General features: G+C 38.3%; 1 protein-coding gene and 1 long non-coding RNA gene across 2 annotated transcripts in view; one reads left to right on the top strand and one right to left on the bottom strand.

Moving 5' to 3' along the window:
* Nucleotides 1-21,669, top strand: part of LOC143218320 (uncharacterized) — a 94,172-nt gene that overhangs the window by 2,337 nt on the left and 70,166 nt on the right. The window lies entirely within an intron of this gene.
* Nucleotides 9,469-12,270, bottom strand: LOC143218256 (uncharacterized). Its single transcript, XR_013011008.1, has 4 exons — nucleotides 11,856-12,270; nucleotides 11,542-11,745; nucleotides 11,209-11,269; nucleotides 9,469-11,062 (listed from the first exon to the last, which is right to left on the bottom strand). It is a non-coding gene; the product is annotated as an uncharacterized LOC143218256 (long non-coding RNA).

The following is a 21,669-nucleotide window of genomic DNA, read 5'->3' as shown; positions in this document are numbered from 1 at the left end:
ACCTCCCATTTCAAGGAACGACACTTGTTCTGGGACACCCTGTATATTATGGTATAAGAATTAATTTTTTATTCAAAAATTTTGGCGCCTTTCCTGATATTAGTCCGCGCCAGGCTGGAAATCGCTGACCCAGGCAGTGTCGCCAGAAAGTGACCGAACCGTCACTCGAGGGGAATACAAGGTACCCCCTCTCTGATGACCAGAGTAATATGTGACACGTTGCGCGTGCGCGATGGAGACGCAACAACGACTGACATTTCGCAGGTTTTAGGTTATTGTCGCGTATTGTATCGTACCTATTATGTACATGTACCTACTTAATGAAATGAATCATGTGGGTCGTTCTAAATAGAGACTGTAAACATTCTTTATTATAAATAAAATTAATTGTAACATGTGGGAGTTTCAGTCGTGAAGCGAAGTATGAATGCTTACTATTTATATGTACAATTGAAAAAATCTTGAAATCTGTATGTATGTAGTACTGAGTTACATTCCAGTAAAATCAATATATCATAATATATTTTTTTAACTGTTAATCCTCATACGCTCCTCAAAAATAGTTGCATAAAAGAGACTGGGATAATAAATTCACTCATTTTTCTTCTACATGATAAATTGACAAATTATGTTTTATTTGTAACGTTACATTTTAAAGAAATACAACTCACAACATAGACATAAATGGATCAATAATTACATAGTATGTGAAATAAGTAAATGGGTGAATTTTACGCGGCAGTAACCTAAAACCTGCGAAATGTCATGTCATTGTTGCGTCCCCATCGCGCACGCGCAACGTGTCTTCCATTCGCCCCACTAAATCTCCGTCGCGCACGCGCATGTTGATATCGTTCCGTTGCGTGATGCGCGCTTGACAACTGTTGGCAACGAAACGTTTTTCCATGCATTTGATGCGAATAAATCAAACATGGCTGCCTCCAAGAGTGACGTTTTTCCATGCATTTGATTCGAATGAATCAAACATGGCTGCCTCCATGAGTGACGAAGTGTTATCTGCATTAACGTCATTTTTGTTAAATAAAAACATTAAATACGCAGAAGAACTGAATAATTATAGTGATTTTAGTGATACTACCGATATTATTGATAGTGATAGTGAAGATGAAAATTGTGATACGGAGTTAATTTATTCAATATTAATGGTTGGCGAAACGCGAGGAGAAATGGTTTTAACCGAAAAAATAGAAGATTATGTCGAGCGAGTTATCCCTGGTTACTCCAAAACAGTATTCAAAGAACATTTTCGGTAAGTAACATACACATTTGTTTTAAAAAGAAAAATATTTTTTGTTAATTGGTTACTAAAATGATTACATTTTTTTATAAATGTTATATCACGTTATTTTAGAATTTTTCCTGAAACTTTTGAAATGGTACTGAGAATAATTGGTCCAGCATTACATGCATTTAATAATTCCAATGGTAGAAAACCAATATGAGAACAAAAGCAACTTCTTATTGCTATTTGGTTCATGTCTACTCCTGATTCTTATAGGTATTTACATGGAGAAATATATATTAATATAAGAAAGACTGTCACATTATTTAATCTATATGATGTGGCTCCGATGCACGAGGCCTGCGCACTGCTTGCGACAAGCGAAACGCGTCCTTCCTATACATAGTAACGACGGGTGCTGGTGGGGGACAGTGGGCGCTACCATGGCGCTACGGTGGGGACAGTTTTGCCTCAATTGAGGCAAAATTGCCCACGCCTGTGCTATAGGGTCCCTGAAAATCCGTTTTAGGATACTTTTGGATTGTTTGCCATTAACAGACATAAAAAAAAAATTCCACAATTCATTGCAGCATGCTGTGTATTACACAATATTTGCCTGCTTCAGAATGATGAAATGCCCTTAGGTCTACAAGTCAGATTTGACGAGGAGGAAGTCAGCCTTGTACACAGTACTGCAGTAGAATTAGGAAAACAGAAACGAATAACAATTATGAATGCGGTACGAATGAGAAGAGGTAATTAAATAAAAACCGTGTTAAAATTAATACTTTATCCATTTCCCAAAGTCAAAATCATGTACATCAATTGTAGAATCACTGTATTTATTTGAATTGTAATAATAACTGAATTGAATAGTAATTATTTGAATTTGAATTGTAATAATAACTGAATTGAATAGTAATTATTTGAATTTTAATAAAGAATGTTATTAAATAAAAAATCACATTTTAAAAGCCTATTTTATAGGCTTTTAGACTTAATAAAGAATGAGCAATAATAAAGTAAATATAACACTGTATTATTTTTATGTTCGATTTTTTTCAACACCCACAAATAAAAAACATGCATTTTCTAATTAAAAAATAATTGTTTAATGGCAGATTCCATAAATTTTAGGATTAAAACTGAAAAAAAAGATTTAAAAAAAAATATCGACTGCAAGACTCGAACCAGCGACCTACTGATTACCAGTCTTTCTCGCAGCGCCCTCAGCCACTGCGCTTGTCATCTTTAAATACTGCAAGTTTCAGGAAAATCCGGGTTCCGACTACCCTGGACTCCCCTTGTGAGAGCAGAGATTTTTGGATTTCCATATTTTCCTTATGCATTTCTCTACGCTCCCGGTATTGGGCATCTCTTTTTTCTTCTGCAATTCTTCTTTCTTCGTCTCTCTCTTCTTTTCTAATCTTCCTTTTCTGCTTCATGCCAGCAATGTGATTTTCTAAAATTACCTCCACTCGTCTCTTTTTAGGCTGACCTGTAGTACATATTAATTTTATTGGGTTATTATTGAACGAGCGACAGCGAAGTTATTTTTTAGAAAGCCGTTTTATATTTCAAAAACGTTTCATAATTTATTTTAAAATCTGGGACGCTGTACGAGTTCCTACAATTTTAACGGAAAGGTACGGCTGGCAAACCAGATGTTTTTTTATTACTGAAGTAGTTTTCACTTTGAGATGTGAACCGTCAGGCATTAGGGACTGCGCGACCCCCGCCCCGTCACGTCGGGCCCATACCTGAGAGTTTCTTTATTCCCTCTTATGTATAAACGACTTGCCGGATTTTAACAATCCAGGTATCGTCAAATTAGTCTTGTTTCCGAAAATGACAACTACTATACAAAATACGAAATTAAACTATTTGGCGGGTTTTGGGAGGCATATCGTTAAAAAACTCAATTTTCAACACCCATTGAACGGGCAAATAAAAAAAAAGAATATAAGTGTAACATAATAATAATACTGTACAAGATAGACTGATTACTAGACTGCGGATGTTTATGCAAATACATATACAGGGTGTCCCAAACTAAGTGTAAGTCCCGGAAATGGGAGGTTCCTGAGACCATTCTAAGAGACATTTTCCTTTGCACCAATGTCAGCTGCGGCTTTGTTTAGGAGTTATTAACGAAAAACACGGACCAATCAGAGCGCGCCCTGGGCCGCCGCGCCGCGCCACGCCGGCAAGCGAGTGTCGGTGGTACGCCGTGACATCGCAACGAACAAGAGTTTCTCGATTATGTGAATGCTCTCCGATTTCAATGAGCTTTGGATATGTGGTCAAGATCATTATTCTGAACAACATTTCTCTTTAGATTTTTTGGCGATCGGCTTTAGTTTACGAGATTATCGCGAGAAACTTTACTTGTAAATCCATGGGATCGATGTACTACTAGCTTCCATCCGATTTCTATGAGCTTTGGATATGTGGTCAAGACCATTATTCTGAACAACATTTCTCTTTACTCTATTTGGCGGTTGGCTTTGGTTTACGAGATAATCGTAAAAAAAGAGAAGAAACAGAAACTGATTGTATTAAAAACTCACGTATTCAGCCGTAAAACCATTTGCTGCTTCGAAATGTGTGTCACTGGGTCACTCGGTGACGAACTGCACAGATGTCTTCAGGTATACGGCAGTACCGAAAGCCAAGGGACGTACGGCCAGGTCGACGAACTGCACTGCCGGTGGTAGAAGGCCTAAGGGATGCGCGGTCAAGTCGACGATCCAGAATTTAACTTTCACTTTCGAATCGATAAATAATTCGTATGTTTATTTCACACAGATGCCTTGAAATTTCTCCACACTCACAATCACTGTTCACATTTGTCAACACATAGTTATGCACTAATAATAATTGCCATATCCCTTGTACTGCTGCACAAATCACAACAATCAGGTAATGCAATCACTAGACTGCGGATTTCATGCATTTGTAGCAAACATGAGTAGGTGCATTTTAATACAGTAGAGAGATTAAAATAATTTCAAAACACCATAGTATTATTTTCAACATCTTAAAATGATCACAGTGAGAATCAAATATCTGTCTGGCTCCTGTCCCTTGTAATAGCGGCAGCCAACATTAATTTTGCATAAAAATCCGCAGTCTAGTGATTAGTTTAAATATCAATATCAAAAACACAGCTAATAGCAACCGTTAGCTTTGAATTGACAAGTCTTTGGAGATGTGCTCTCTACCGCGGCTCGAACGACACTAAAGAATTTAGGAAGGGCATTTAGAGTGTCGAAATTCGAAATGCACGCAGTAGCACGTTTACGAAAACGACGGGACGGTTAGACGAAAAACAGAACGCGAGGAGGACTGCTGTAAGATTTACGGCAATCACATGTTTAGTTTTTCCTGCAGATTGGTACGCAGAGTCGATGGGTAACCGTTCGAAAACGTCGTCTGTCCTTCTTTTAGAAAGTTTCTTAAGGAAGGTATAGGACAATAGGGATGGTACGCTGACCTGACATTTTTACCCCTTGCTGGATAAAAGGACGGATGACGTTTTCGAACGCGCGGTTACCCATCGACTCTGCGTACCAATCTGCAGGAAAAACTAAACATGTGTTTGCCGTAAATCTTACAGCGGTCCTTCTCGCGTTCTGTTTTTCGTCTAACCGTCCCGTCGTTTTCGTAAACGTGCTACTGCGTGCATTTCGAATTTCGACACTCGAAATGCCCTTCCTAAATTCTTTAGAAAAATCTTGCGGAAAATAAGTGTCGTTCGAGCCGCGGTAGAGAGAACATCTCCAAAGACTTGTCAATTCACAGCTAACGGTTGCTATTAGCTGTGTTTTTGATAGTGATATTTAAACTAATCACTAGACTGCGGATCATTATGCAAAATTAATGTTGGCTGCCGCTATTACAAGGGACAGGAGCCAGACAGATATTTGATTCTCACTGTGATCATTTTAAGATGTTGAAAATAATACTATGGTGTTTTGAAATTATTTTAATCTCTCTACTGTATTAAAATGCACCTACTCATGTTTGCTACAAATGCATGAAATCCGCAGTCTAGTGATTGCATTACCTGATTGTTGTGATTTGTGCAGCAGTACAAGGGATATGGCAATTATTATTAGTGCATAACTATGAGTTGACAAATGTGAACAGTGATTGTGAGTGTGGAGAAATTTCAAGACACACATTTCGAAGCAGCAAATGGATTTACGGCTGAATACGTGAGTTTTTAATACAATCAGTTTCTGCTTCTTCTCTTTTTTACGATAACCTCGTAAACTAAAGCCAACCGCCAAATAGTCTAAAGAGAAATGTTGTTCAGAATAATGATCTTGACCACGTATCCAAAGCTCATTGAAATCGGATAGAAGCTAGTAGTACATCGATCCCATGGATTTACAAGTAAATTTTCTCGCGATAATCTCGTAAACTAAAGCCGATCGCCAAAAAGTCTAAAGAGAAATGTTGTTCAGAATAATGATCTTGACCACATATCCAAAGCTCATTGAAATCGGAGAGCATTCACATAATCGGGAAACTCTTGTTCGTTGCGATGTCACGGCGTACCACCGACACTCGCTTGCCGGCAAGGCGCGACACGGCGCGGCGCGGTGGCCCAGGGCGCGCTCTGATTGGTCCGTGTTTTTCGTTAATAACTCCTAAACAAAGCCGAAGTTGACATTGGTGCAAAGGAAAATGTCTCTTAGAATGGTCTCAGGAACCTCCCATTTCCGGGACTTACACTTAGTTTGGGACACCCTGTATGTACATCGATATGCAAATATTATCTTGCATATTGCAAATAGATTCTACCATGCACATATAATAATAATAATTCAACAAGTACAAAGTCCCGAACAATTCAAGAACAATTTATGAACAACTCGCGAATTGTTCATGCATACAGAAAACGCGATGTGTCTTCACCGTACAGCGGACCCTACACGGTCAATCGGAATGACAGTCACGTCGAAGATTGACATTCGGATTAATCGTAAAAGGTGGATTGATTAAATGGACTGACGGATTTCCAGACATTTGGAAATCCGAAATCCGAGCTTCAATCACAGGAAGTGGAGGAGAAACTATTTAACAGTCTTCAATAGGTTTTCGTCCATTCGAAAATAATTTTTATAATCATCAGAATTTGTTACCGACATCTCACGGAGCAAATTTACATGAATTTATTTTGATTGAAGTCAGGATCACAGTCAGGATTGACAGTCTGACTGTTCAATCAGACTGTCATGCCGGATTGACCGTGTAGGGGCCGCTTATCAGTGATAACAAATGATTGATCAGAAATATGCAGCAATGTGCACAGCGCATGCTGCGCGTTTTCAAACCTTCGCACCTTCGAACTTTACGCGGGCCGATGACGCGTCGGTCGGTCATTGGTGCAAGTAAAACTCAAACTGTTGTGAGTGGGGGAAAAGCCAATGAGGGCCAGTGCCACGAAAATCGAGGAGAAGACGAGTATCCCTTCCCACGATCGTCAGAAACAACGCGACTCTTGGAGAGGAAAGATCGTAAGTGCTAATGTGAAAAAAGTGATAATTGGTTTTCCTACAGTTTTCCTACAGTTTTTCAACAGTTTTCCTACAGTTTTCCTACAGTTTTTCAACAGTTTTCCTACAGTTTTCCTACAGTTTTTCAACAGTTTTCCTACAGTTTTTCAACAGTTTTCCTACAGTTTTCCTACAGTTTTCCTACAGTATTCGTACAGTGTTCCTACAAGTTTTCCTACAGTGTTCCTACAAGTTTTCCTACAGTGTTCCTACAAGTTTTCTATTTTTCTGCTAATCGGTTTCCACACGGTATATTCTGCGTACATCATTATACTCAGCCGCAGTTTCGAAAGCTTCAAGCAAACCAATTTAAACAAAGAACTTTGTGAAGATGGATAAAATTCCGTTTCCGGTTTTGTTGGAAGAAACGAACGAGCTTTTAACGTTGTCGCTTGACGAGGAAACTGCCGTGAGGGCTACTCAAGGTATAAATATATACAATTAATATATATTTTACATAAATTATAACGTCAAAAGTAACGAACGATAATTTTACAGATCGACAGTTTCTACAAAACTTGGTGGCGGAATATAAAGAAAATGCTGCTAGACAAGAAGGTTTTTATTACTTATTTTTTTCTGTAACGATCATTATTACTTTTTTTGTCTGTAACGGTAATTACAACAAATTACTTTTTCCAGATAACGTTCCTGACGTTACTGCTGTAAGCGAAACATCAAAGGGGTTTACGTGGCCCGATGTGGCAGTATTCCTCTTGACCGACATATATGTATAGGGAAAAGGAGAACGAATTTAAATATGGAATAAAGAGGCACAATCAAATTTGGAAGCAAATTGCTACTGAATTGCAAGAGGCCAATTATCCAGTTACTGGGGTGCAGTGTTCCACAAAACTGGCTGGACTGCGGAGAACATATAAAAACATACACGACCAAAACAAAAAAAGTGGCAGTTCCCACAGTAGCTGGGCATTTTACTCTGTAAGTATATGCTTATGTGTATAATACGTAAAAATGTAAATACAATACTACATACCATATATGTATAGATTTATAAAATTTATTTTGTGGTTGTAGGTGATGGATTCATTAATGGGAGAAAAAGCATATATGCAGCCTCCAGCTGAAGCCTCAAGTGATGGACCAGCACCATCAACATCAACACCATCAACAAGCAGCTCTTCGTCTCCATTGGTTGGATTGGGAGATGTCCAAAGTAATAAAATATAACTAATATTATAAAGTATGATTAGAGTAAAAGTTGCTTTCATTGTTATGCATATAATAAATTTATATTATTTATATTAATATGTATTACAGGACACCCTAAAAAGAGACGAGTGGAGGCAATTTTAGAAAATTACATTGCTAGCATGCAGCAGGAAAGGAAAATTAGAAGAGAAGAGAGAGACGAAGAAAGAAGAATCGCAGAAGAAAACAGAGATGCCCAAAACCGGGAGCGTAGAGAAATGCACAACGAAAATATGGAGATCCAAAAATCTCTGATCTCAATACTACAGGCATTAGCCAACAAAAAATAAAATGTAGCGTGCAATTTATTCTCTGTTGTGTATATGTATATTACTTCACCTTATTTTTCTTCTTTTTTCCTTCCTCTACTTTTTATCGTTTTATCTATTTTTATATATTATCTATTACATATTAGTGGCTGGCAAATATAAATAAGTAGGCTTTTAAAATGTGATTTTTTATTTAATAACATTCTTTATTAAAATTCAAATAATTACTATTCAATTCAGTGATTATTACAATTCAAATTCAAATTCAAATAATTACTATTCAATTCAGTTATTATTACAATTCAAATAAATACAGTGATTTTACAATTGATGTACATGATTTTGACTTTGGGAAATGGATAAAGTATTAATTTTAACACGGTTTTTATTTAATTACCTCTTCTCATTCGTAGCGCATTCATAATTGTTATTCGTTTCTGTTTTCCTAATTCTACTGCAGTACTGTGTACAAGGCTGACTTCCTTCTCGTCAAATCTGACTTGTAGACCTAAGGGCATTTCATCATTCTGAAGCAGGCAAATATTGTGTAATACACAGCATGCTACAATGAATTCTGGAATTTTTTTGATGTCTGTTAATGGCAAACAATCCAAAAGTATCCCAAAACGGATTTTCGGGGACCCTATAGCACGTTCAACTGCCATCCTCGTGGATGATAAACAATAATTAAAATTTGTTTGCCGGTTTGTCAGATGTTCATTGTTCCGAAAAGGCACTATTGCGCGAGGATGAATGGGATATGCAGCATCTCCGATGATATGCGAATTGAAAAAGTCCTTTGTTTCACAATTGCTTTGCTTGAACCTTTCGAAAGTGCCGCCAAGTCGCCAAGTGCCGCTGAGTATACCCCCACTACTGCCCTCTTCGCGCATGAAACACTTCTCCTCTGACCTATGCAGGCTTGCCATATTCCGCGCGTGCCAGGCCCCTTACCGCTGCGCCCCTCGCCGTGCTACTACGCTGAGCCCGCCCCACTCTTCCCACTAATACTGACGCGTACCGCTAACTTATTGTTAGCTTGCTCCACGCGGTACGCGTCAGTGTAGTGGGAAGAGTGGGGCGAGCTCAGCGTAGTAGCACGGCGAGGGGCGCAGCGGTAAGGGGCCTGGCACGCGCGGAATATGGCAAGCCTGGACCTATGTTGGTTGATGCACGGTTCATGCGGGAGAAGTGGTGGGAGTCTGGGGAATTTCGGGTGCTCTGACATGCGCACTTCGCACGAAACACTTCAATTCTCGAATGATTCTCGAATGATTGTAGCTGATGCCCGGTTCATGCGGGAGAAGTGGGGGGAATCTGGGGAATTCTGTGTGTTCAATGCGCGCATTGAATTGATCGGAACGGTTCTCTATGCAGTGTATGCGCATCATGCGAGCAACGGAACGCACCCCCAACCTACAATCGTACGAAAATGCATACATTGACTTCGTCACGCTTTCACTGTGGCATACATATGTATCAGCCTAACGCTTCAGTTTAGTTTTTCAGTAGCGCCACAGCCTACTCTAGTACTAGCCGTGCTGAAGGTAAAAATGGCAACACCGCGGGAGTCCGATTGATATATATATATACCAACATACCTAACCCAACCCACTGAATCAGACTCTCAATCTCCCCTACCGGCCTCTCTGTTTCCCGCGTAGTTTTCAAATGTTCTCATCAATGTGTAGCACACATTGTGTACTTATTATTATGTAGTATAGCTAATTTTCGAAAATAAAAAAGTGCAATATATAATGGAGATAAGTATTATTTATTAACTTTTTAGGTCTTTATCTTTGTGTGTAGCACATTTACTTAATAGAATCTATTGTTTTTTCAATACATTTCAATGTAGTATTAATAACATTTTAATAATATCACATCTAAATTTTTATAAAATCATATGTATTATATACATACAGAGTTTTTAGAAAATATGTTTTACATAGTATACTTTTCACAAGTTTTATACTATATTTATTAGTTAATAATGCCACGGCGTTGTTATGTCCCCAATTGTAAGGGAAAGTATAATAGTACGCTGAAAGAAAATAATTATATTTCTATATTTAAATTCCCCAAAAATGAGCAATTGCGGAAAAATATGGATGGCTGCTATTCCCCGTAAAAATTGGACACCAACATAATATTCTGCAGTTTGTAATCTGCATTTTGCAGAAACTGATATCCAAAGGTATCAGAATATTCCATCTCCTAACGGTGTACTGGAGAATGTTTTGTTCAGATGTCCAAGACTTATTATGGAAAATGCAATACCTTCCATTTTTTTCCAATTCACCATCAAAATGTGTGGTACCATAAAGAAAAGTTCCTGTAGAGCGCAGGGAAAGAATAATTGAAAAGCATGAAAATTTAGTTATAGAGTTTATTGATTCTGATCTAAATAATTAATGGTTTTTGAAATTTAATAAACAATTATAAAGAAAAGCTTGCAATTTCGAACCATTGGAGTGTTAAAACAACAAATTCAAAAATTTATTTTTGCATGCTTATATGTAGTGATACTTTTGATTTCTTGGTACTTAAAATACAGATTGTGATTAGTGATGACACGAACTTACAAGTTTTTCAACAAGGTAATGACGTATTATTTCATGAATTCCGATGATGATAGTAATGATCTTCATTACTATCTTAACGATCATAATCTTTCTGTTGATGTCAGCAGTTTTTCAGTGATTATTTATCCACCAATTGTATTGTTGATGACTCCATTAAGATTTATATATCCAGTTATGGGTTCCATTCTGTTACAAAAAAATTAGATTTTAATATATGTAAATTATTAATTGTGGAGGATAAAGGTACAATTGTAAATAATGTATATTTTGATCATTTACAAAGGGGTAGTCTTTCCACTACTACAGAAGATATAACAATTGTATTTACTCACATGTATGCAATAATCGAAGCCATAATAAATGTTCCTAATTTGGAATCAGATTTTCTGAAATCTGAAAATCATAAACACATTTTATGTAAATTAACATATTAGCATACAATCAGATATACATCATTTAGCATTTTTAGATAGATGCATTTGTGGTAAAGATTATCACAGTATTTTGTGTAAATTATTATGAATTTTTTCTAATATTTTACTAAATGATTATGTTATAACTATAAACAATAGTCAATTAGAAATTAATGCACATATCATTTCCAAAAATTGACAACAATTATAAAATTATCCTTTATAAGACAATATTATATTATAATATATTACCTGCACAACTTTTCTCTTCGGTAACTGATTACCCAACCTCTTTGACGTATATACGCAGTCACTTAACCTCTTCGACTTCGTCACAATAATTTCGTCTATTTCAGGCTTCTATTGACTTACATATCCCTTCATTCATTTTTAAATGTTGCATTTTAGATCAAAGATGATTTCCCATTGCTTCATGCTTCTATTTTCTTAAAACCACTGGAAATATTTCACATATTATGTATCACAACACCAAACTATTCCGAGAGTCCACAAAATGTATACCGCATTTATAAATACTAATATGCTTTAATATCACTTCTACTTACCATAGTTATAATATTTACACATTGTTAAAACATAATCAACAACGAACTATGTATTTTAACATAATTTTCTATGAAAAAAGCGTTAATTATAATCCCAAGCACAAGACTCCCAGTATTGAAAATCGGACTCCCGATCTGTAAACAAAGTGGTGTTGCCACGTTGTTCAGCACGGCTAGTACTAGAGTAGGCTGTGGTAGCGCATTAGTTTTTCAGTAGCGCATTAGTCCTCCTGACTAGGCGCCACCTCGTCTAAACTGGCTGAACTAAATTTGTCTCTAGCTTGCTCTGGACTCTGTCATGATGAGCGTAATATGGGGAAATCTATGCTAATGTGAATGCAATCACGACTAAACGTTGTTTGACCTTATATGAGCATATTTTGAGCTGGGTGAGGGCTCATTCTAAAGAGGAAGGTTCAACGGAGTGCGCTTTTCTCATCTCGTAAGTCAAAAAAGTCTTTTAGAGACAGAAAATGCATTGAAATCTGCGGGTTTTTTTCCTAGATTTTTTCTCTACTTTGGGCCCTCATATTATTAGTTATTAACATAATCTCGTTATCCTCGTGAGAAAAGCGCACTGCGTCTAACCTTCCTCTTTAGAATGAGCCCTCACCCAGCCCACAATTTGTTCAAATAAGGTCAAACAACGTTAAGTACGGGACCCATATTTTCGACCCAAAATCTATTATAGTAAGTCTATTATAGTATAGTCTATTATTTTCTACTAGAAAATAACTAGAATCTCACTAGAAAAATGGCTCGAAACATGGGGTTGCACGCTGTCGCTTAATGTCCTTATACGAGCAAATTTTGGGCTGGGTGAGGGCTCATTCGAAAGAGGAAGGTTCATCACAGCCCGCTCTTTCAGGAGGTTGTAACGGTTCTGCTTCCGACGGGAAAGTCGTCGCGGCGTCGTATCCTCTCGTGCTGGAATAACTCGTCGAGCCGGGTTCGTCTACCGGCGAGAGAATCGATTGAAGCTGAAAATGGACGAGGTGCGCGGGACGTGAAATAACGACAACGTGTATGTGTATTTTACGGGCCTCACTGCTCGTACATTCGCGGAACTGTGTGTCTCATGAACGGTCTTACTGATCCGGGATTCTAGGGACGATCTTTGCGTGATCGTTCATCGCGACGCGACGTGTGTTCGTGGACCTGGAGCTTGTACCGGCGACTGGGTTCAGACAGGAGTGGTCGGGAAACCCTGCCACGAGTCGGGAAATTCCCCGTGGCGGTTCTACGGTAAATGAAGAGGAAGCTACCCCTTCATTTAGACGTCTCCGGTAGCTGTCGGAGTTCTCGGGATGCTGCCCGAGAGGTTTGCTCAGGATGCTGCCAGAACGGCAGAGAGGGATGCTGCCCTCTCTGTTTGGCGTGTCTGCTGTCACGTCGGTGGGAACTAGGTTAGGTAGGAAGGTGTTCCTGGGATGCTGCCCAGGCTGGAAAAGAGGCCCGTGCCTCGTTTGCATCGCCTTTTATAGGCGGAGGTTGGTGGTGGGGGAATGGTGCGGGGGACAACGGATGTGTGACGTCGAGTTTCCGTATCCGTTAAGATGGCCGAACCTCGACGTCCGTTTCCCGCCGAATGTGTCTCGGAGCGCGGAATCGTATGTAGTGACGCGGTGTGTGGACAACGCGTTCGGTAATCCTCGGCGTCGGTCGGCTGTGTTCGGCGCGTGTCTAATAGTAACAGGCCTGCACCGTACAGGTCTGTTACAAGGTTAACGAGATTATGTTTATATCTAATGATATGAGGGCCCAAAGTAGAGTAAAAATCTGGGGAAAAAACCAGCAGATTTGAATGCATTTTTCTGTCTCCAAAAGACTTTTCGACTTATATGATGACCAGAGCGGGCTGTGATGAACCTTCCTCTTTAGAATGAGCCCTCACCCAGCCCAAACTTTGCTCAAATAAGGACAAAAACCGACAGCGCGCAGACCCACTTTTTCGATCGAAAAGCTAGTAAGATTCTAGTTATTTGCTAGATATCGAATCGTCTCGGTTGCGGCGGCCGCCCCAAGGATTCTGGATCCGGGTCGGTGACACCCCCGTCGAGGTCGGACCTACGATTAACCCTTTGCACTCGGAGCTATTTTAACTGCAAAATTAAACTTTCTGTAACATTTTGTAGATATGAAATTGGTATAGTACCTCATACAATAACTAAATGTTTAATAATTGATTAGATACCGATATATTTAATAGTGTAAACAATATTTTGAATACTGGTACAGCAATTTTTAGTGGTGCCTCAGAGGGGACAACCGAGTGCAAAGGGTTAAATATCTGGGCCTGATCATCGACGGCCGCTGGCGTTTCGAAGTTCGAAGATCACTTCGAACTCCTGGCCCCCCGACTCGAGAGGACAGCGGCCGGCGCGACGCGGCGCTTGTAGTGAAACCCTCCCCGTGCCAACTAATGCCCCCCCTCCCTCACGGGGGGTCGGGTGTCCCTTTGGCGATGCGGGGGGTTCGCCCTTCACGCCGCTCCGCGTGCCCATTTAAAAAATAATTGTTTATTGGCAGATTTTGTAAATTTTAGGATTAAAATTGAAAAAAAGGAGAAAAAAAACTTTGTCGACAGCAAGACTCGAACCAGCGACCTACTAATTACCAGTCTTACCCCCACCGCTCTCAGCCACTGTTGTTCTTGTTATGTGTTATCGCGAACTCTTTATAACGCGAACTCTTTATGACTGGGTATAGAGATTTTCAAATGCAACTTTCTCGAAAAATCTTGAGAGTTGCGCGCTACTGCTTTGCTAAATTACATTTGGATACATCATCTTCAAATACTGCAAGTTTTTTAGGAAAATCCGGTTCCCATATACCGATTCTTTGAATAGTTTGTTGAATTTTCTATTTTCTAAAATGAAAAACCTTTCAGACACATTCTGAGGAAGTATGAATGTGGATTTCATTATTTAATTCAGAGATTCTATTCAGTAATGAAGCTTGTAAGAAATGTGTATCTTTAATAGTAATGTTTAATAATTTCCTCATGTATCTATTCTGTAAATTTGTCAATTTGTTATAAGTGAGAGAAGAAGTGGTAAAAGTGTTGAATTTATTGGTAATACTATTTTTAATGAAGTTCGGAATTATATTACTTGATCTGCATTTATAATTTCGTTTTCTCTCCTTGCATATCCATTCAAAAATCTTCAATATGAATTTAAAGAAACATTACTTTTGTCAGTAAGAAGGAGCACAGCTACATATTTGTACGATATTCTTTATATTCAAATTTCCCTCTCAGCGCAATATATTGAACCTATAGTGCGGTAACACGATCATAACGATGTTCGCGTGATCAACGGGTCACGCTACAACGGCATTCGCCACATTAGTGCGACCGTGCGACCCTCTTAAAAACAGGCAGCATAAAAATCTCTTAAAAACTAAAAAGTCCTATTGCATTGTTTTGGTCCCAAGATTTAAACAAAGACAATCCATACACGAAATATGTCTCGAACAAATTTAATATTCATAAAATCACCGCCCCTCACTAATGATGTACATATTTAAACTGAACGACACACACACACGATCATCAAATCATTTATATATTATTCCCCACACGTCCGAATAAGTATCACATTATGCTGGTAAGGTGTGCTGTCCAAAATCGGGCAGATTCCGAGCATGCTCAGCTTCGAGCGTCGTTCTGACAGCTCGCATCGTGCGATTACAGGCTATGCTCGATATCTGCTCAAGGCAGACCTCGCTGATTGGATAGTTAAGCGCTTCGAAGATTCATGGTTTTTCTGTGCGAGGAATGTACCTGTTGCTATATACAGATCCTTGTATCAGATGATCGCATAAGTTTGTGCCCGATTTGAAAATACAAAATGGTTAAATTTCAATTATATCAATTATATATAATTTATACTATATCATTTTTTTACGAACCTGTGCAATCATCTAATACTTGTGATACTTGTGTAAAAAGTTGAATCCGCCAACCAATTCAGCGAACTAGTTGCCAAAGCGTAACGGGTGAACATTTTTTCAGGCAATACACATTTTATCAGAATTATTGTCTTATTGTATAATAAAGAGATAATATTTTGTAGTTTAGATTTTAGATCAACATTTTTAAGCAATTTCAATGTTTTACATGTGGCATTCAGACATTAGCGTCGTGTCTATATTATATCCAACGAAAGAACAGTACCGTTGCGCGCAGCTTGGAAGATGGTGGGGCGCAGCGAGCCTATGATCTCTCACTCCCCACTTTCTTGAACCAATTAGGGCGATGATGCGCAGCGACAAACGAAAACTGGTCTTCACACGGTACTGTTCTCTCCTTGGATAGTATATAGTTCCCTGCTGATGCTTAATCTTTGATGCCCGATTTGTTCGCACTCGTATGGTATGGGTCGTAAAGTATATTAATCAGCATTGATTAGTTTTCGGGAATGTTGCAATAAAGTGTGGCTATTTTTCGAGGATGATACAGTGAATGATGGTGGAATGGAATGTGTTTTGGAATGTATTTGCTCTCTTCGTAAAATAAGAAATCTTATTCCATTCATCTTCTTCGGTGGCGACGTTTGCTTGTTTCTTGCGGGCAACCCCTTACAGTGGCGGAATCAGCGTATCAAGATCGTTGTTAGAATTTGTATGTTTTGAAGAATTTCTAACGTAGTTTCTTGTATTCCTCGATTACTATTAGAGGCTACTAAGGATTTCACATCCTTCTGCTACAAGGATTGTGCGTCAAAACTGCACATGCTCCAATTCAGAAAACTGACGTTCATTTTGGAAGTTGTGTCCTTATTGTTTGATCCTTGGCGATTACGGCACATCCTGAACCTGAGAATCTGTCTTCTCAGCGTCAGCTATAGGAACTGATATAACATAGCTGCAACTAAGCCTGTATTATTCGAACTACACGTACAGCGCAGTTTCAGTTGTACAAACACAGGCTCGTAGAGGCTAGTTTCGTCAACCTCATTTTTTGGAATATCGTCCACTGTCATCGAAGCTGATGAAAACGTTGTTGGATCGAATCTGGAGGTGGGGTCGACAGATGTTTGTGGGTGTTCCATTACGATGTCGAATTCCGTTGCGTGAATGTGTCGAGTCTAAAGCTAAGAGGTATGCTTCGACTGGATACTTTAGATTTGTCGATTCTGATGATAGATACTGAGCTGGGATATCATTGCAACAACCGAACTCCTCCAATTGCTGGTCAAGACGTTTGAATATGTTGTCTCGCCATGGGGCGGAATCGCTGATTGTTTAGAATGTACCTCCGATTTCTTCTATGAATATCGTTTTCATTTCGGATACGTAATGTTTTATTGGAAAACAAAGGATGGACAACAGTTTTGGTCGATCTTCAAAATAATAGATCAGTTGCTATGTCGTCTGCATCGAGTTTGTTGCGGACATAAGTGGAGCAAGCTGTTTGCTTCTCCTAATCGATTGTTCACCGCCAGATAGTGTCGTTGCGTACAAAAAGACTTCATTGCAAACGAAGAACGTTTCCTCAACGGATGAATAAAATCGCAATGCGATTGAAATTTCCGAAAAACTTTGTATGATGGAGAGAAACCAGTTTCGCATTCGTGCTCGACACATCGATGTCTTCCATAATCGCCTGTCGGTAGTGTAAGTCGAAGTTGGCACTGAACGATGTAGTTATAATATTCTGATTCGTAACTACGTTACTGCCGGTACATTTGTCGTACTCTACAGACCAATGTGGTTTTCCTTGAAGATCTCTCACGCACGGTGGACTTGCGGGTGTGATCGTTACCGCGAATAGCGACAACACACGTGACTCGAGACGGACTAGGTAATTTGATTGGCAAGATTGTTACGATCACTGCACGATAAATTCTCCTTGAGGGCTTCTTTGGAATTTGGCTCGTAATTTTTCGGATCCCACCATGGTTTCGATAGTCGGATTCTTTTTGACTGCGTTGCGTCCACGATGGCAAACTCCCTTTTTTGCAGTTCCACCGCGTAGTCTCCCGATTTCATTGGCACTGGTTGGTTCGGAAGATTTCGGCATTTTCTGCTGCAACATCCACGATTGTTTCCAGTTCGCTTATTACCTCGTTGATTTCGTCTGAATTGATTTCATGGCCTGTGTTGTTTTTCTGGTAACGAGGCCAGCCAATTGTATTTTACAGATGTCCCATTTGAGTAGATACGAGATTTGATTAGAGAGTTATAGGTACAAGTCCAAGGTATAGGAATCTGGAGATTGGATTTGTGAACAGTATCAGGTCAGACATAATTTACTGCAACATCATATTCCCAGAATGTATCGACAATTTAGAGAAAGACAAAAGTAGAGAAACAGCTTGGTAATCATTGGAGAAAAAGACGTATGTGTATCTAAACTATTCTGATAAAATGGTATGTAAGCTTGTTCTATGTTGACCGATTAAATATACTGCAACACATTGCTAACCATATTCTTCGAAACGCTTAATTCAAACGATGTACGTATGCGTTGCAATTATATTATCAGTACTTGTACATATAAAAATGCACGGTCTTCGCGAGAACGCAAGAGATGGATGAAGATATCGAGCAGATATCGGGCACAGCCTTACAGATCTCAAGTCTGTGACAGACTGGAATCGTATAATGCCGGCAGATGGCGAGCATTATGCTGTCATGATGTCATTATGTCATTATGGCTCTGAATCTGCTCGATTTTGGACAGCACACCCTGCCAGTATAAAGCGATACCTATTCTAACGCAGATGTATGGCATTCTACTGGCACTATTAAGGAGCGTTTATAGTTCGGTTCTGCGAGCGGATTACCGCATACTTTGTTATGCGAGCAGAAAAATGTCATAAAGGGCATAGCCGGATAAGGTAGTCAAAAATGCCCTTGAGCCGAATTTTATCGACGATGTGCCATTCGATAGAGCACCAAGAAAAAACATACTGTGCAAAATTTCAACCCTGTATCTCGATCGGGAGGGTAGTTATGGGGTAAAAACGAAAAATCAGTTTTTGGCCTATTTTCCCTAGTTAATGACGTTTAAAAATTCTGAAAAAAATCTGACACATGTCAAAAACCCAAATACATACTTTGCAATTGGTTTCAGATTTTTAAAATGGAAATCCTGCTTGTAAAAAATCAAAAACCTCAAAAAAATCGAAAAAATGCAGATTTCACATAGAAGTTTTAGAGTGACAACATATATATTTTTACAGTAGCAGTATATTGTTATAAGTATTGTTCATGAATTTTTTCAGATTTTTTGGTTTGGTGCGCCGTTGTTAAAAAAAATAAAAACCGATTTTTTCGACGTTTTTTCCGCGAAGAACTAAGCTAACCTTAAAATTATTACGTTTTATTTATTCTGTAAGTCTATCAGGCACTGATAAACCTTGAACATTAAAAAAAAAAAATTAAACAATGAAATCGGCTTGATTAGTATTTTTACTATGTCAGCGTATTACATCTGAAAGTATTAACCACATTTCCAACAGCTCGGTTGGCTCAGCGCGTTAGGCGTTCGACTGAAAATATATAATAACTAATAATAGGGACAAACTAAATTTAATAGGGGCTAACTTCGCAAAAGTCTACACTCAAAACAAAAATCTGGGAAAAAATAGATTATCTGAAATTATCGATAAACACCACAATAATCTCATGCAGAACATAGAAGAGGATTTGGCCAATAACAAATACCTAATACAGTTCGACGATAACAATCAAGCGAGAAACCCGGAATGGGAAGAGGACCCAAGCTACTTCACAAACATAGCACTAACAACCAGACTCTTTAAAAAACTTAACAATAAATGCTCCTCAGGGCCAGACGAAATACCAAATATAATACTCAAAAATCTTCCACTCCACATCATATACGACTATAACACAATTTTCAATAACTGCTTAAACAACTGTTATTTCCCAACAAATTGGAAAACGGCAAAAGTAATCCCGATTGCCAAGAAAGGTAAAGACCCTTCTTCTCCTCTTAGCTACAGACCAATCAGCCTTCTCCCCAATATCTCTAAAGTATTCGAAATCCTAATAAAAAGAGCTCTAGAAAAATTTTACGATGATAACAACTTAATTCCGGACACACAATTCGGGTTCAAACATCAACTAAGTACAATACATGCAATACATAAACTAACATCCGATATCCACGCAGCTATTTTTAATAAAGAGAATGTGGCAGCCTGCCTTATAGATCTAGAAAAGGCCTTTGACACAGTGTGGGTCAAAGGTCTCTTATACAAAATGAAAAAAAAGGCTGCGAATCACACCTGTTAAAAATACTAACGACCATGTTGCTGAACAAAAAATTTTACACAAACACACACGAAGATATTCTATTCGAAATGGAAGATGGCCTGCAACAAGGAACAGTTACAGCTCCGATTCTTTTTAACTTTTTCAATGCAGAAATTCCGAACCTATTTGATATACCGGATTCAACAGACATAAAAGTCATATTTTTCGCAGATGACTTAATAATATACATTACAGGAAAAAACGTCAAAAATCTCCAAGCCAAAATGCAATCAATAGTTAACAAAATAAATGAATACTATAAAACCTGGAAGTTAAAAATAAACCCAACAAAATGCGAAACTATTTTATTCAGGCCAAAAATAGACAAACAGAGCAAAACTTTTAGAAACTCCTACAAATCATTCCAGATAAAAATTGACGATACAACAGTTCCGCACAAAAATCTAGTACGATACCTCGGAATTTACTTAGATAACCGAATAATACTAAACGAACACATAAAAATACAAATGGAAAAAGCTAGAAAAGCATTCATGGCTAACAGCAAAATATTCCATTCCGATTACCTAAATCCGCAAATTAAAAAATTATGTTACATGCTCTTGATCAGACCTATAATCTCATATGGTTGCCCTATTTGGTTTAACACGAGCCCACATATAATAGAATCTATTAGAAAATTCGAACGTAAATGTCTAAGAGCGTGTACGCGTGTATAAGGGAGTAGAGAATCGAATTTCAAAAAATTCGAAACATGTAAAAAACTATATGACACGGCAAATATACCAAGGATAGATAGCTTTATGATAAAATTAAATAGAGATTATTTCGCAAAAATTAGACATATAAGAAACAACAATTTAATTTCTAGTTCGCTATACCCAAATGACGAATATTACACAAGAACGTGCAATACTGGAAATATCCCTCCAGAAGCTTTCCTATTATTAGACAAAACGGGTAGAATCACAGATTCAAATAATATACCTGTTATATACCATATAGAGAGGAAATCTAGTGATAAAAGGTTCCTATATCCACATAATCCTAACAGCAATGACCTTTCTCTCAGATCAAAACTAGTCTATAATATGTCTCTCCCTAAGAGAGATATCGAAGATAAATACTACAAAAACACCAAAATATATTGGTGGCTAAAAAGCGAGTAAATAATAAGACTGATGCAGGCTGCGACAGCTAAAGTTTGTTACTAAATATATATAAATAAGATAATCTAGATCTAGATAGCAACATCTTTAGTATACCATATATAGATATCAAAAAGTACAAGATTGAATGAATGAATGAATGAGTATGTAAATAATAGTGTGCAAGTGGTAGTCAGATAAGTTATCCGCATTGTTCTGTATATATGTATTGTGACGTTGCAAATCGTGCGACGTCACTTCTCCGTGAATTACGGTTACAAAAGTAACCGAAAAACGGGTCTGAGCCGCCCTCTCACGAGCCATGATACGGAATCACAGGATTCGAGAGCGTTCCCCGAGGATATCCCATATTTATCGATCGCCGATGATTGACATCTGTCGTACGCGCCGAG

The sequence above is a fragment of the Lasioglossum baleicum genome, chromosome 19 (genome assembly GCF_051020765.1).
Source record: "Lasioglossum baleicum chromosome 19, iyLasBale1, whole genome shotgun sequence".
Classification (NCBI taxonomy): domain Eukaryota; kingdom Metazoa; phylum Arthropoda; class Insecta; order Hymenoptera; family Halictidae; genus Lasioglossum; species Lasioglossum baleicum.
This window is presented reverse-complemented; position numbering and strand designations above follow the sequence as displayed.